Source organism: Heloderma suspectum, chromosome 2, assembly GCF_057233095.1.
Source record: "Heloderma suspectum isolate Gila_16-S chromosome 2, 16-S_ref, whole genome shotgun sequence".
Classification (NCBI taxonomy): domain Eukaryota; kingdom Metazoa; phylum Chordata; class Lepidosauria; order Squamata; family Helodermatidae; genus Heloderma; species Heloderma suspectum.
In genome coordinates this window covers 40,758,366-40,771,446 of record NC_139459.1, presented here as the reverse complement: position 1 = coordinate 40,771,446, position 13,081 = coordinate 40,758,366, and the positions used below count along the sequence as shown (strand labels likewise).

Genomic DNA, 13,081 nt, shown 5'->3' with positions numbered 1-13,081 from the left:
GAAGTGGTTGCACACAAAGAACTCATTACCTTATTAGTTGCACTGCATACAGAAATCAAACATTTGATGACTCTGGATCCTTGCTTTCTACAAAACTGGTTCTAAGACATTTGGCATCTCACCCTTTTAGAGAAATTAACCACAGCACTAGATTATCTTTAGGCATAGATTATCTTTATCAGACCTTTCCATGTCTTGGTCTTCTCCTTCTGCATGTTGGAAGTATTCTACCCAGACTATCTCAGATTTTCATTCTAACACAGTGGTTCTCAAAGTAGGAGGTAGTTCTCCTTAAAAAAATGTAGACAGTTTCCAGGGAGTCACAAGCATTGTTAAACTGCTTCTAATAAGCACCTTAACTGGGCTTGAAAGCAGAGTTCCAAGGTATCAGCAAACATAGTAAACTATGTGTCCCACTCCTTGTACCCATGAGTTCCACCCCTTCAATTTTTTGCCCCCAGGCTAAATAATGCAGACAGTGCTTGGTGAACAGTACCATCTTGTCTTGCTTTCAGGACATTTGATTTCCTTGCCTTGGGCAGATCCACAGTGCAAGGAGTTTGAGCTATCCTGTACTTGCAAAAATAACTCAATATAACTAATGCTGGCTCACAATGTTCTACTCGCATTTCTAAAAACACAGCTGTGCTTCTCATTTACCAACACATGGACATTTGTTAAGATCAGTAATCACTTCCCATCCCCTCCACACACTTTAATAGGCTTAACAGAGATGTTTTGTTGTGCAGGATTCCTGCACACGTTTTTATTGGTGCAATGTGTTTTCCCCTGCTTAAAGAAAAAAACGAGGCACCTGTTTCCTCAACAGCCTGAAAGATCATTGAGCTTGAGTCACTGCGACAAAGAGACTTTGTATTGCAGGCAAAAGATACTTGATACCACAAGAAGTGACTCCCCTCCACACACAAGTAACTTTAAAAACTGAGGAAAGGAATCTGAAGTCTGCCATCTTGTTAACAGCTGGAGAAATATACATCCCAATATGACCTGCTACAACCGGAGACATGGAGAAAATCGGAGAGCAGACAATATATAAGCAAGATTAAAAATACATTTCATTAAGCAAGACCAGCCCATTTAGTTATAACTGATCTTAGACGAGATAAGGTGGTCTTATTTTGAAACTTTCCAAAAGTAGGAAATCAATGGTGGAGAAGCTTTGCTTAACAAGTTTGTCCAATCTTAGGGTCCTGCTGAACAGCTTTTTGGAATGCCCTTTACCAGCAGAGTGATGTAGCTTCTCTTCTTTCAAATCTAAGTATTAAAAGATCAATTCAGTGAAACTACAAGTGCATTCACTGGCATAGTCTCTTTGGCACGATATACCATTGTGAACTAAGCAGTTTCAGCTTCTTCCCCAACAGTTTTAGATGCTGAGAATTAAATGTCTAAATGTCTTCCTTCCCTTAGAAAGGGATATCCAATGCCCAGGGTATCCAGTGCCCTGCCGGACTGCTGCTGGCAGGGTGGGAGGAGGACAAAAGTGATTTTTGCCCCTCCGTCCTCCTTTTTACATTTTTTCCTCTAAATGGGCATTTGAGCCCATCTACAGGAGTTGTACCGGCAGGGGTTGACCTAGGGCCAGAGAGGCCACAGGATTTCTCCTATCCTGGCCAATCCTCTCCTCTACCCGCCCATCAGAGCACCCCCTTTTCCCTCCTTCTGAGGCTACATTTGTGACCTTGAGAAGCAGCCAGCGTGGTTCTTTCTGTAGCATCTGTGAGGGAATGGGGGTGAGAAAGCAGATCTTGGGGTCCCCCTCCCAAGATTGTAGCACAGTCTATGGCCTCGGGAGGGGGACTCCGAACACTCCTATGTTCCCTGGGATGCTCCCAGGGACCACAGAATTACTCTCTCAGGATATCAAACACATATAAAGAAAGGGCTTTGCCATCAGATATATATTTATACTTTTATAGGGATTGAAGAAACCCTTTGCTATTCATGACTACTGATGACAATTTATTTCTGAAATTTCTGGCCCTTTAATGTCCAATCAACATTTTCAGGGCAGCTTACAAAAAATTCAGGAACTGGGAATGCTCTTGTCCCCTTTTCCCTCTTGCCTGTGGCATGGACTCTGGATGTCAGGTAATGTAGTACCCTGGTATTTTCACATATAAGTTCTCTCTCGTCAAAAGCCTAAGCTTTGTAAAAATACCAGATTTTAAGATTTGTCTCAATTTGGTAGACATGGCCAAATCAACCACTTATCTGTTTTTACATTATTGTTACCTGGCCAGATCCCCTGGGATAGGAAATACTGAAATGTAAAACACCCTAATCATCTGGACAAGACATTTCCAAACTTTCCAACTGATTCAATATTATTTGAATCATTTTATTTTATTTTATTTGAATATATTGTCGTTAATGACAGTTCCCTGGAGGATGTACGCAAATGACTGTGCACTGGCAACATGAACAGGGTATTTCATGCAGCCTTTAAAGCAGGGGTGGGCAACGTGCAGCCCCCATGGCCTTTAGTGCAGCCCCACCATCCCTGCTGCCCCCCGCACTGCTGAAATTTAGCAGAGCAACAGCAAAAAATTTGGCAGTTTGCCTCCAAAATTCAGCAGCAAACCACAATGGAGACTCAAAAGTGCCAAATTTAGCTTGTTTCAAGCTAAATGTGGCCCCTCTGAGTCTCCGTAGCAGTTTGCCACTGAAGTTGTCCCCCCTGCTTTAAATGAAGTTGTTCAACAACACAAATAGACAATACCACTTGAGCACTGCGTATACTGACTAGCCAACGTACACATCACTGCTTAGAAACGATGCATATTGCCTGGACAATGTACAACACAAATTCACATTCCCCAACATCCATTGACTACTAGTCATTTTGACTGGGCAATGTGCAAATCCTGTTGAAGCTGTCATTTTGTTTGCACTCCATGTCCTAATATAATTTACTGAGCCAAACACAGTCCATTAGCTACATACTGTACCATATACTTGGCAACCCCTCTTTTCCATTTTTTTTTAATCCCAGGCAAACCAGCAAACATAGCAGGCTTCTCAAACTCCCACAGGGCAATTATTAGGGATGGATAAGCCCCCATCTCAATTTGGAATGGGTTCCAGTCAAAAATAATTAAATGTAAGTAGTTTAATTTGAGCCCATACCAAATTATGGAAGGGTATCTTGCACTCTTGGTATCACTGACCAGGTCAGTGGTATCATGACCAGGTCAGAGTGCTTCCTCTCAACTCACCCATGTCCCTGAATCTCTCCCCAGTGGGAGATTGTGAAAGGCCTCCATTATGCCCTAGAAAATTGCTCTAGCAGTGTCTTGACAGTCAGGAAACTCTTGGATAGGTATTAGGGCTCTAAATCACCAGTTCGCCATATCAGTTACCACCAAGTTAGTTTAATGCAAAAGGGAGGGGGCAATGGCAGTAGCAAGGCAGACTGGTGACTGGGAGAACCCATTCTGAACGTTGGAAGAGTTTGGGCATGACTTCTAATGGATTTAGGGGGTTGAAAACTGGGAAAAACTAGTTTGTCCCAGCACTTTGCCACATCACTAGTGACCAGAAATGGCTGGTGGGTTGCATTTGGCTTCGTGGGTCACAATTTGTGCAGGCCAAGCAAAGTACTTTCCATTCTATATGCAACTGACTTGTTAATGCTATAGTGTAACACTTTGAAAAGCACGCTACTTTTTAGGTGATGGAAACCCTTGGATACTTGTAGCATTCTTTTAAACCAGAGGTGGGGAAACCCACATCCGGGGTTGCATGCCAGCAGGGGGTGGGGCCACAACCCAGAGGGCATGGCCACTCATTACTAGCATGTAGCTCCTTGACGTAACAGCCCATACCCGCCCCCCCGCCACACACACTCATATACACATCAAATTTCATACAGAAGACACAAAACACCAAATACCCCCTCCCCAAAATACTCTCACTGCACAGAAATTAGGCATTTTGAAACTGTTCCACTGGCAGCAATAGAGGCTTTTTAAGAGCCTGATTGCAGCATGGTGGAGGAGGGGCGACTGCAGGGAAAATCTCTTATCTCTGATTGGAGATAAGAAATTTTCCCTGCCTGGGGTAACCAAACTGTACCTTTTATATTTCACCTCTGCAATCATACTGTACCTTTTATCTCTCACCTCTGCAATTCATGTTACCATCATACGGACATAAAACGTATCTACACATTCTTATTTTTCATCAGCTGTCCTTTCCTCTTGAAAGCTATGCAATAGAGCATGTACACAAATCTGGGTCACAAAGATGAAAGGAACTTGTTTAACTATTCATGTTTGAAATCGGCAAGCAAAGCAAACTTTGTTTCAGCAGTGAAACGAATCCCAATTTTGAAGCTTGCTGTGTTATACAAATGTCTTATTTGTACCATCAACTTTTACAACATAATGTTCTTCTAATCAAATTAGAAAGAAACAAGGAAGATCAAATCATGAGTGCAAGTTTTCTTGTTTTTATGTCTGGAAAGTTCAACCAATCCTAATCTGGGTTGCCTTCTATCTTAAACTTGTGCAGGCGTCATACTGGGATGGGTGGGAATGCAAAATAGCATAGTACATTCTAACCAAGAAGTGAACGCTCAAAACCCACAGAACAAACAATTCCTCTCCCAGTGTTCCAGAACACACAACTCTCTCGTCATCAGAGCTTACACTTATTAAATGTTTTTTTGACCCCTTTGGGATCCACCCTTGTGGAAGCCCTAAAGAGCAGTACTTGAAATCAGACTTCTAGTGTGTGCATTTCCCAAAGTTATTTCAGAAAAAATATGGCACCATGCATACAGATTAAGACCATCAGTCAGCAGTATTTCAGGGAGAGAAGACAAAAGTGCCAAATTCAAACAAAGTTTCTGTAGAAAAGCCATAAAGAAACCAAAACCGCATTTCGAGTTCAGCTACAGCAGAAGAAATTGCAGTCTCACTCCTCCTGCCATGCCAGCCTGCGTGTGTATATGCGTATGTGTGTGTGTGTGCGTGCGCATGCGCGCGAGTACGCCACACACACATACCCGCCTGCCGGGCCGCCAGCCAGCCTACACAATGCCCCTCCCATCTACACTGTCAGTCTGGCCTGGCCCTCAGCTGAACTGCCTTGCTGACGTCAGCTGGCGACTGAGGCAGCATTCCTAAACAGTTCAGATAAACCCACTGGTGGGAAGCTTAGAAAGCTCTCAGCTGTAGTGAAGAAAGCAAGGTTTGGCTTGAAGCCAGACTACTGAGCTCAGCATTTTGTAATGTACTTCCTTTTTGCTTAACAGCTTGCATAATGCCTCAGCCAATTCCACCTTTAACCCTCTCTTTACCCAATCCAAAACAAAGTGTCAAGGGCTTTATTTACATCAGGGAACACTAGACAATGCACAACGGGCGCAATCCATCTGGAGTAGAAGCACTTTTAAGTCATCCTTACTTTAAAGGAGTAAGATTTAAAAGCACCTATTTAACTCTCCTATTCAAATGAGCGTGATTCTTAAACATTCCTATGGCATGATCCCAAAGTTATTAAAGGACTTCTAAGAGATTCAACAACACCACCAAAAAGGAATGCTAGCTGAGGCTAGTGCATCAACTGCACCCCTTCCAACAAGAAGAAAAGGTGGAAGACAACAGAAGAAGCCAATGCGGCTTCACAAAAAGCTTAGAGATGACCTGGAAAAAACAAAACACCACACATAAAGGAAGTGGAAGGAAGGACAAGCAATAATGGAAGAGTACAGGCAGATAGCACAGAATTGCAGGGATGGCGTCAGGAAGGCTAAAGCTGAGAAGGAGCTGAGGTTAGTGAGAGATGCTAAAAACAAAAAAGGCTTTCTTCAGATACGTGCATAGTAAAAGACAGAGGAAAGAAATGGTGGTTTAACTATTAAATAAGGATGGCAACATGATAACAGATGACAAAGAAAAGGCAGAAGTGCTCAACTCCTACTTTGGCTCAGTCTTCTCCCAAAAGAGGGTCTATGACCCCCCTGGCAAAGGCGAAGTACAGGCTGAAGGGGCAGGATTACAGCTTGAGATCGATAGGCATATGCTCAAGGAACACCTAATTACTTTGAATGAGTTCAAATCTCCAGGGCCAGATGAACTGCATCCTAGAGTAATAAAGGAACTGGCAGAAAAACTCTCAGAAACACTGTCTATTAATTCTGAGAAATCATGGAGGACGGGTGAAGTGCCAGATGATTGGAGGAGGGCTAATGTTGTCCCTATCTTCAGAAAGGGCAAAAAGGAGGAACCTGGGAACTACAGACCAGTCACTCTGACATCAATCCCTGGGAAAATTCTGGAGCAGATGATAAAGCAATTCATCTGTAAGCACCTTGAAAACAGTGTAGTGATTACTCGAAGCCAACATGGATTTGTCAAGAACAAATCCTGCCAGACGTATCTGATCTCATCTTTTGATCTGGTAACCTCCTTGTGGACTGTGGGAATGCTATGGACATAATATACCTCGACTTCAGCAAAGCTTTCGACAAAGTGCCCCATGAAATCCTCATGAGCAAATTAGCTCAAACTGGGCTAGATGAGACAACAATCTGGTGGATCCACAGTTGCTACAGAATCAGACTCAAAGAGTGCTTATCAATGGGATCTTCTCAAACTGGGGGGAGGTAATGAGCAGGGTACCAGAGAGCTCAGTCCTGGGCCCAGTGCTCTTCAACTTTTTTATTAATGACTTGGAGGAGGAGGTGCAGGGAATGCTGATCAAATCTGCAGATGACACAAAATTGGGAGGGATAGCTAATATCCTGGAAGACAGAAACAAAATTCAAAGTGATCTTGATATGCTGGAGTGCTAGGCAGAAAACAGAATGAAATTTAATAGGGATAAATGCCAAGTTCTGCACCTAGGAAAAAGAAACCAAATGCACAGTTACAAGATGGGCGATACTTGGCCCAACAGTACTATAAGCGAGAAGCATCTTGGAATTGTTGTCGATCACAAGCTGAATATGAGCCAACAATGTGATGTGGTTGCAAAAAAGGCAAATGCTCTTTTGGGCTGCATTCATAGAAGCATAGCTTCCAAATCGCGTGAAGTACTAGTTCCCCTCTACTCAGCACTGTTTAGGCCTCATCTGGAGTATTGTGTCCAGTTCTGGGCTCCACACTTTAAGAAGGATGTAGACAAACTGGAGAGGGTTCAGAGGAGGGCAACGAAAATGATCAGGGGACTGGAAACAAAGCCCTATGAGGAGAGACTGAAAGAACTGGGCATGTTTAGCCTTGAGTACTGAGACAGAAGACTGAGGGGAGATAGGATAGCATTCTTCAAGTACTTGAAAGGTTGTCGCAGAGAGGAAGGCCAGGATCGCTTCTCGATCATCCCAGAATGCTGGACATGGAATAATGGGCTCAAGTTACAGGAAGCCAGATTCTGGCTGAACTTCAGGTAAAACGTCCTGACTGTTACAGCAATACAACAATGGAACCCATCACAGAGGGAGGTAGTGGGCTCTCCCACACTGGAGGCATTCAAGATGAAGCTGGACAGCTACTTGTCAGAGATGCTTTGACTTGGATTCCTGCAGTGAGCAGGGGGTTAGACTCGATGGTCTTATAGGTTCCTTACAACCCTACTATTTTATGAAGTGAAGAACACATTAGCTCAGAAGCCTTTCCCTTTAGATGATATTTTTTGTCTGTTCAGAGATACATTACATTTTCCCCATTACACAGGGAAAAATCTGACATGAATCTGGTCAGGAAAACCTCCTTCGCTGAGTCAAGTATCCAGGAAAGGAGTTGTGTATCTGTCATATTCTCACCTCCTCTTTCCCCCTCCTTTTGATCCCAAGTGAGCATCAATGCTCACATTCCCAGGTGTTTGATGGTGGGCATGACAAATATGTCCCTCACTTTCCTACCCCACCCCCACCCATCTCACAGGGTTTAAATTAGGAACCATCCCCTACTGAGCAAACCGCCTCTTCCAGGACATCAAAAGGGACCCATGCTAATTATGTTTAAGTTGGCCTACTGTTACTTAGATCTAAAGTTTAGAATCTAGCTGAATAGAATCTATGTGGGGATAATAATACTGACCTAGCTTACAGGGCTGTTGTAAGGATTACAACTAGATAATGCATGTGAAGGCCTATGAACACCTGAAAGTGCTACACAAATATTAAGTATTACTATGCTGCTTGTCACAGTTTCTTCTTCCTTTACACTTTTTACTCCCTATTCCTAGCCTTGATAAAGTCCTTAACACGGACCTTAGGGGGACAGTGTTGACTGCTTGTTCGGTCATTCATTCAAAGCATTTATACCCTGTTCTTTAGCCAAAAAGGCTCCCAAACCAGCTTACTGATCAATAAAAACAAGACATTCCCTGCTCTCAAGTTAACAAACTAAAAAGACATAATGCAAAAGGAAAAAGGAATGGGAAGGGAAAAGGAAAATCTCGAGCCCAGTACTGTCAACACTGACTGGCAGCTCCAGGGTTTCAGACAGGAGTTTTTTCAACCATCCCTGGAGAAACTTTGGATTGAACCTGGGATCTTCTGTATGCAAAGCATGTGCTCTACCACTGAATTACAGACCCTCCTCAAAAGCAGGCAGCACCTTGGCCTTGTTCCCAAAGGAGGAAAAGTGTTTTGTTCTATAACCCCTCCACCCAATCTAATATAAGATATCATGAATGAAGATGGAGAGGAGGAGAGGGAAGAGAAAGATGAGCATTTCATCCACGATGAGCAAGCATATTAGAAGCATGCCTTAATGTTCAAATAGAGTTAATGCTTTATGGTCAGCATAGTTAATGGCAATCAGATAGAAGGGCTTTGCCATTACTGGCATTCAATTGTTTACTTTAACAGGCTGTGTTCAACTACATTGCTATATTAAAATTACCTTCCCAAGTCAGATGAAAGTCAATCTGATCCAACATCCCAACTCCAACACTGGCTGCCTCTTGAGAGGCTGGGCATGAAGACAATAGTCATCTTCTATTGTTACGGTTCATATGCCATGAACACAAGCCTGATCTGTGGCTTGTAAAATATCGAAAGTCAGTTCTGAAAGCAGGTTACATAACGAATACAATCAGCCTCACACTTTAGACCTCCTCCACCCTCTGAGGCAAGGTTGGCTGCAAATAGAAACAGATCCTTCTTGGCTGTGGCACCACTGGTGGCACTTCATGTTACCTATTTATCTGGCCCTGTCTTATGATGTTCAGGTACCAGTTGCAGATGTTGCTGTTCACCCAGGCTTTTTGCTAGATTTTGTTTTATCTCGCTGAAGTTTTAAACAGTAGCAGAGAGCCCAATCTACATTAATGTTTACTTTTTGTGATCTGTTGCCATAGTGCTATTGTTTTAATTTTTGATGTGAAGCACCACAGAGACCATGCTTGAGAAGCTAGGTACAAGTATTTTTCAAGGAGTACATAATAACATCAATCCCAGGGACAAGACAGTAATGCATAACAGCTAAGAATTCAGGGGTGGAGGGAATCAGGATTTTGACATATCTTCTTACTGAATAGCTACAAATCAGAATCCTAGTTTCCAAAATTCTTGACAGTCTGAGCTGTAGTATTCCTAATTACCATTATAAAGTTTAATTAGAATGTTATATATGTATGTATGTATGTATGTATGTATGTTAATAATGCAAACAAAAAATCCCATCAAGTACATTTTAAGGTAATAGCTTTTTGGAGCACAGAAGGGCAAACTCCCTAAATATTTGGAAGCCATTCATACAAGTCATTATTACACAAACTGTCAACACAAAACCAAGTAAGTAATCTGCAGAATCCCCTAGAAAGTTGATTTTACCTACTATAAAGTGCTTTTGAGAAATGGAATTCATGTAGTATTTCTGAAAAAGTGGATCAGTTTAATGCTTCTGAATGCCCAGAGCTATTTATCTGAATGCATTTTCCCCACAGATACGATAACTGTAACAACACACATCTATTATTCCCTGAGATTCAGTATATTCAACACATAATGCGTATCAGGCATAGTTACAGTCCCCACAGCAAACGTAACTTAGATTTTGACTTGTGGCCTCCAACTTAGTTAGGAAGCCTTCGTACATTTTAGAGGGGAGGGGAAGAATAGAAACAACTTCCCTAGCTAATGTGCTTACTTGCTACATCACAGCAGGATTAATTAAAATTCAACGGTCACATTAAACCTATCAGTGATGATGGAGGGGTAAAAGGCTACTCCCCGTATAACCATCTCCAAATATTTTCAAGGTTCACCTGCCTGGGACTGGGAGGGCAGCCTTGACCTGGCACAGTCATGTGAAAAATTGACTTTGTGGGCCAACAATATGTCTTGATTCTGTTGCTTTTTTGCATTTCAGCCGCTTTTCATCATTGAACTTATACATTACATTTTTATTTGGGGTGGGGTGCTTGTTCGCTGAACTGAGTTTTGGAAAGAAGGGATAAAAGTATTTTAAAATGAAACCACTCTGCAGGATACTTTTAAGCACTATACCTTCAGCAGCATCAATGCAAGTGGAAAAGCAGAAAGCTCAAACAAACTTGACCTACAAACCAATCAATAAATACTGGGCTGCAGAGGGTTGGGTGGGATGGGGAAGGAAGGAGTATGAGTATACAGTTTGAAAACAATGTGGTTAAGCCTGAAAGATCTCATTTGGAAACAGAGCAATCCTACTTGAAGAGCAATCTTACTTTGAGTAATCAAAAAGCAATCAGTAACATTAGATATATATCTAAAAAAATCAATAGGAACCATTAGATGGCTATTTGATATGACTGGCTTTCCATGTACGTCCCTAGTTGTAGCCTACATAGCTGAAATGTTTGACCTAAGGTCTGCTTCCTAGAGTCCTTACAAAAAGTGATTAATCACAAACAAATGGCTCCTTAAGTCTTCAAAAGATTTTCAATATGTTTTCAGGATTTAAAGATTTTATATCCTGATGTAAAAATAGGAGCACTTAAGGTAGTTTTATTATTTCATAGGACAGACCTTGAGAGTAGATTTATCCAGATTTATATCCCAACTTCCTTTTTAGGGAGCTCAGGAGAGCAGACATGGTGTTATCCATTCCATTTTACTCCTTACTTTGGGACAGAGAAATATGCCCATCCTAAAGTGATGAATTACCAGCATTTGTGTAATCATGTATTATTCAAAACTCAAAACATAAACTTATTATGGACTCATGAACTTTTAAGTTAGGTCATAGAGGGCTCAAGATTAGCTAGGATTTATCTAGACCAATCAGTTCTACAAAGCTGTGTGTGAAGCACAGGATAAATGTGTGTGTGTGGGGGGGGGCAGACTAGCGATACATATTTAGAAAAATGCAGCCTGCCATGATCCATCATGTTATTGATTACCATCTGTCAGGGATGCTCTGACTTGGATTCCTGCATTGAGCGGGGGGTTGGACTCGATGGCCTTGTAGGCTCCTTCCAACCCTACTATTCTATGATTCTAAGTTTTAGATTGGAACTGGTTTAAAAAGTGTAGAAGAAATTCATCTTTGTAGCAGATGGCATAGAATCAGAGTAGAGCAGTGGGAAAATATACAAATGCTCATCCTATCCTCAATTGCTCAATATCCTCAATAAACAACCTTAGTTTGCATTAAATATTGTACACCTTGAGTCACTGACCAGGTTGCAGATCCATCTCTCATTCAGGGGTTGTCATGCAGCTTGTTCACACAACACGACAGCCTGCTGTGGGTCATTTAACTGATGGGGAGGCGGTGGCACATCCTTTTGAATATGCAATTCCCACTCAGGGGTTGTTGTGTTGTGAGGACATGGTGAGCATAGGATATGCAACGGTTGAACAACCTTTGCATAACTCATGGTCGGGTCATGTGAACAGGCCCACTGACTATATGAGCTACCAATCTGATCCAGTAACTTGAAAATAGTAGCCATTATGAGGGACTAAAGGCATTACGCCCTGATGCTTTATGCCACAATTTTCTGTGATGCGCTGTGCTATAACTTTCCTTCTTCCCTACCTCACTACAGCTAGGAGGGCTGGGGGAACACAGCAGCACTGAAACACAATCCCCCTATGCATTGCCAGCATGAGGTCTTCTGCCTTTGTGCCTCTTTATGCAACTGTCTTGCTTGAACTCGACCCTTGCATTGGTCTTACTAGCTTGTTGCTACCCAGGTTTTGAAGTTTTAGACCCTTGACCACATGCGCTCTCTCACAGTGCCATGCTAAAACGGAACCTTATGACACGTACCATTAAGTGTTTCTATACAGCAGTAATAATAATAATGATGGGGATGGTAGTCCAAAGTACCTGGAGAATTGCCTATCCCTGCCCACAGCCCATCATTCTGTGCTCTTCTGAGCTTTAGCTTCACTCACCGTACTAAGTTGTCAAGGGTTCATATTAATCCACGTCTGATTTGTAACAATGTAACTTGAACAGTATACTACTTTTAATTTCACATTACTGTTAACTAGCTTATTTTCTGACAACTAGTAACAAACTACGGAACACCTGAGACTAGGTGTTTCATTACTATATTTGGATCCTGCTTTACAGAACGTTATAGAACATTACAGGAAAAGCAGACTACTTTTCTGTCAGTTCACACTGAAGAACCCTCTTTACTAATACATCTTGCAAACAAAACAATAAATTAAAAATGCTATCTGAGAGGTGTACTCTAAGGGGAGAACACTGACAACTTCTTTGAGAAGTATTAACATCAGCACTTACCACTCATTACTGAGGAGCTAGAATTCTACCAAGTCTCTATTCTGCGACCACCACAGGTTTGGATATATGAGACGCAAGGGAGATAGAATGTTTCCACCATTAAGACCTATTACTGAAGGTCATTAGCCATAAAGGAGCAATCATGAGTCAAAATGCTCATAAAGTCTAAAACTGTGGGCACACAGAAAGGAAATTTCTGTGTAAAACCCCTTACATCACATGAGGTCCACATGTGACCCTCACAGGCCTTCAGTGTGGCCGATGCAGGTACTCAAGCCACTGCTGCATTTCTCCCTCACCCTCAAATTACACCTCACAAGCTTGCCACTTTGCTGTTCAGTGGGTTGGGGAGAGCATGA

The 13,081-nt window shown here is 42.1% G+C and overlaps 1 protein-coding gene across 1 annotated transcript in view; it reads right to left on the bottom strand.

Annotated features, from left to right (window-relative positions):
* ZSWIM6 (zinc finger SWIM-type containing 6) overlaps positions 1–13,081 on the bottom strand; it is a 115,426-nt gene that overhangs the window by 80,422 nt on the left and 21,923 nt on the right. The window lies entirely within an intron of this gene.